This window comes from Mesocricetus auratus, unplaced genomic scaffold (genome assembly GCF_017639785.1).
Source record: "Mesocricetus auratus isolate SY011 unplaced genomic scaffold, BCM_Maur_2.0 Super-Scaffold_15014, whole genome shotgun sequence".
NCBI lineage: Eukaryota > Metazoa > Chordata > Mammalia > Rodentia > Cricetidae > Mesocricetus > Mesocricetus auratus.
The window spans coordinates 1303992-1308327 of record NW_024429186.1 but is presented as its reverse complement, the minus strand read 5'-3'; the positions used below and the strand labels follow the sequence as shown (position 1 = coordinate 1308327).

Genomic DNA, 4336 nt, shown 5'->3' with positions numbered 1-4336 from the left:
TAGGGGCTACAATGGCCTTATAACAATGAAGAGAAATATTCCTTCTTTATAATTTACAAAGTATCTCTCAACTATTTAACTAGAATCATTCTAGTTTTTCCTGAAACAAACTAGGGGATGCTACTCTCAGATCCCACTATAGATGCCCGTGAGCCACCATATGGCTGCTGGGAATTGAACCAGGACCTTTGGAAGAGCAGCCAGTGCTCTTAACCTCTGAGCCATTACTCCCAGCACTAAAATGGATTTAAATAGAAAATAAAAACACAAGAGAAGGGAGGATGACATCAACAAATTAATGTTTTTTGAGGATCAGATGTGACAAGAGGGGCGGTAGGCAATGGAGATGGATGGAAAATTACAACGGCCCTCACTCCACAGCAAGAGTGGGTTCTAACAGCACTGCATTTCTGAGGTTCTGCAGGTCCTCAGACCTGCTGGGTGTAGGTTCTCCTCCACTATACGCAGTGTTGAGATAGGAACACACTTCTGGTCACGTGAAAGACTGGCTGGCATGCACCCTGGCTCCAGAGTCAACTAGAGCGGAGGAAACAAGCCGCAGTCAATGTAAGGAAGGGAACAGCGCTGTGTCTCACGAGCAGCCATCAGCTCCTCAGTTGCCTCCTGGCATTTATGATGGCACCAGGGGCTTGGCATCCTGTAATGGTCTCTGCTTTACAGGAGGTAAGTGGAGGCTTACATCACCAAGAAATTCCCTAAGTCACGGAGCTAACACGGTTACCGTGTTCTGCAAGACGGGAGGCCTCAGTGAGGTGTCACTTTGGCAGTGTCAACTTCACACCAATGTTAGAAAAATCACATGCAGGATTCATCTTGATAAACTCTATTTATAAAGAACGTAATGCAACAGGACTGTCAGGGCAAAAACTGACAATATTCCTTTATATCACATGATATTTAATAATATTTTAAATCCTTGATTTTAAATAAATTCCCTAAGTGAAAACTTAGCTGTAAGATTCATTCTTTTAGAACAGAGTTCGATGGTTTTCAAAAGTATCATCATGTTGTACAGTTCATCACAACTTAATGCCTGATTATCTTTATGATCCTAGAGGATCATAAAGTCACTCACTTCTCATTACCCAGAACTTTCTGGTCCTAGGTAGCATGAATCCGTGCTTTGTTTGTTTGTTTGTTTCTATGGATTCACCTATTCTGGGCAAGATCTGTGCACAAAGTCATGTGATGTCTGTCTGCTGTATAATAATAATCCTCTTGTACACTGTAAAGGTTTGTCGCTGGGGTTGGTTTAATACAACGCTGATTGGCCAGCAGCCAGGCAAGAAGCATAGGCGGGCAACCAAACTAAGGATGATGGGAAGGAGTTGGCAGCCAGACACAGAGAGAGCAAGATGGACATGCCGTACTAAGGAAAGGTACCACTACGTGGCGGAGCACAAGTAAGGACTATGGGTTAACTTAAAATGTAAGAGCTAGTTAATAATAAGCTCGAGCTATTGGCTGAGCGTTTATAAGTAATATTAAGCCTCTGTGTGGTAATTTAGGAAGCAGCTGCTGGGTACTTTTTTTTTTTTGTGAGACCAAGCTGCTCCAAGGCAGGAAGCAGGAAACTCCTGCCTGCATCTTGTCCTTTCATTACCTAGCATATTTTAAATGTTCACCTGTGTATACAATCATTTTGTTTCTCTTTATCGTGTGGGTGTGTGTGTTTGTGCATTGTGTGCATACCTGGAACTTTCAGAGACCAGAAGAGGGCAGTCAGATTAGCCAGAACTGGAGTTGCGGGTGGTCGTGAACCACCCCACGCATTCCGAGAACCAAAACTGGATCCTCTGCAAAAGCAGAGAGTGCTCTTAGCCCCTGACCGGCATCTTCACCCTGCTTCACCATTTCCTGCGCCCGAACACTACCCCACCGTGCAGGATGTGCACATTTTTTTATGTATGTGCTGCGATGTGATGCTGCTGTGAACCTTGTAGAGTGTTGTGGAGTCCACGTTCTCTGTGTCCTCAGCTCATGCGTGGGGTGGAGTTGGCTGGCACTCGTGGTATCTCACTGCCTACCTCCTAGAGGAGCTGTCGATTGTTTTTCCGCAAGGGCTGCACCATTCTCTGTTCTCAGCTGCAACAAATGTTTCCACATACAGGCCAGCACTTGTTATTGTCTATACGAGCCATCCCAGGGAGTGCATGGTCATCTCGTTGTGTTTTCAATTGTTTCTAAGAACAGTTTGCATGCGGGTAAATTCTGTAACTTATCTCTGCGGTAGTTTGAATGAAGGTGGTCCCCATGGACTCATGTATTTGGACACTTGGTGCCCAGGTTGGTGGGTCAGTTTTGGAAGGATTAGAAAGTGTAGCTTTGTTGGGGAAGGTATGTCACCAGGGGCAGGCTCGAGGTGTCAAATATTACGTGGTCCCTAATGGTCTCTCTCTGACATCAATGAGCTCTCAACGGTTTCCTGCTGCAATGTCCTTGCTCTACCATCATAGACTCTAACCCTCTGTAAGCCTAATTAAATACTACATATATACATACTATAATATTTATATACATATTATACACATACATGATGGGGGAAGTCCTTCTGTGTATATGTCAATAAAGCACTGTTGGCCAATAGGAAAGCAAGATAGGTGGGATTAGGAGTCTAGGAGGATTCTGGGAAATGTAGTCAAGTGAGTCATCTCCATGTGACCACAGGAAGAGGATGCATGAGGCTGCGTCCTTGGAAAGATAAGTTCTTATAGAAAACATATATATTAGTAATTGTGGCTTAATAATTAAGTCAGAGCTAGCTGATTAGAAACCATACCAAACGGCCAATAGCTTCATAATTAATATAGTGCCTTGTGTGTTATTTGGAGGCTAAAGGATCCCCCAGGATCAGGCAGGATCAGACAGGATCCCGCAACACATACATATATAGGTTTTCTTGGTTGTGTTGCTTTGTCACAGCAATAGACAGGTAGCTAAGACAATCTCCATCACCGTAGGTCTCTGAAAAAAATCTACTTGCTTGTCTTTACAGCCCTATGTGATAGATCCCGTCCCATTCACTCCCTAGGGCTCTATCTGAAGACTGCACTGTGGAGTCAGTTAGAGGAAAATGATCATCTCCAAGAGCCCCAAGGCAAGTAAATCATCCTCTCTATGGTTTGCGGCATTATTACCAGGTCACTTGGCCAGGGATGAGAAACCAGGGGAGAGACGCCGAAGAGACCCTCTGAACTGAGCCCACCATTAGAATATCTGAATCTGAGGCGCAACCTGCACCTACAATATGTCTTTTTGATGACTTGCCCCCATTCGCTCTTAAAGCCGGGAAGATGACAATAAAAAGACTCTGTATCATGTAAAATGACGTGTTTTATTTTTTTCGTATTTGTTCCCTCAAGAAGCGGCATTGCAAAGCAATAGCACCTGTGAAAGCCAGGGCCTGCATCATTCATGAGCTCTGTGCGGCTGTGGCAGGGAAGCAGATATTTCAGTTCTCAAAACTCAAGACACAATTTACCTTTTGTCGGAGCCTTGTTATAAATCCTGTTTGTACATGTGTATACAGAGCCGTTTTATATTAGACGCCCCGGCTATAGGAAATGGTGACTTGCTGCTGTTCATCAATCAGAACGAGACCCCGGCTTGTAAAAGGAGGTTTCTTTTGATAAGAGAAGCCTAAGGATGACAAAAGGCCACCCCGTCCCCAGCTAGCCCCAAACTCCCGGCATTTAAATATGTATTGCGTATGACACCCACCCTCAGGGAGGCGGAGAGACAAAAGGAACCTTATGAGTTCACGTTAACACTTACATGGCTACTTTATCGTCTCAGGAAGATATCACTAAAATGTTCTTCATTTAGCCCAAATCAACTTGCTGCCATGTCTAATTTCACTGAGTTTCTAGAGCTGATCGATTGCACACATGTCTCATTCCTAGGGTTCTTCGAGGGCTGCTTTACCCAACACCCGTTCAATATCCAGTGTCTAAAAGGCACTGGGCCACCCTTGTCTCCTTGGTCGACAGCCAGCTAGACATTGCCTGTTATCTGGACACACCCGCTCCAGGAGACTACGTCCATCAAACTTCCCTCCGCCTGAACCCTTCATCTAGAGCTGAAAATCTCCCTCCCACATCCCTGTTTGTGATCAGCTGTTTCATTGTCCTCCAAATACTCTCTCCTACCACCCACTCTGCAGTAAGAGTGACCAGGCCCTGGAGTTTGGGTCTGTGTTCTTCCACTTTGATATATCTAGGACCCAAACAGCTTTTTTAGCTTGTGGCTTTTCCATCATTTATATATATGTTTGACAAATGAAAAGTATGGAAACGGCTGCTGTTCATCGGTCTCT

The 4336-nt window shown here is 44.6% G+C and overlaps 1 long non-coding RNA gene across 1 annotated transcript; it reads left to right on the top strand.

Annotated features, from left to right (window-relative positions):
• Nucleotides 1-1259: 1259 nt before the first annotated feature.
• Nucleotides 1260-3344, top strand: LOC110343607. The gene is made up of 2 exons (XR_002385900.2): nucleotides 1260-1424; nucleotides 3017-3344. It is a non-coding gene; the product is annotated as an uncharacterized LOC110343607 (long non-coding RNA).
• The last annotated feature ends 992 nt before the right edge of the window (nucleotides 3345-4336 follow it).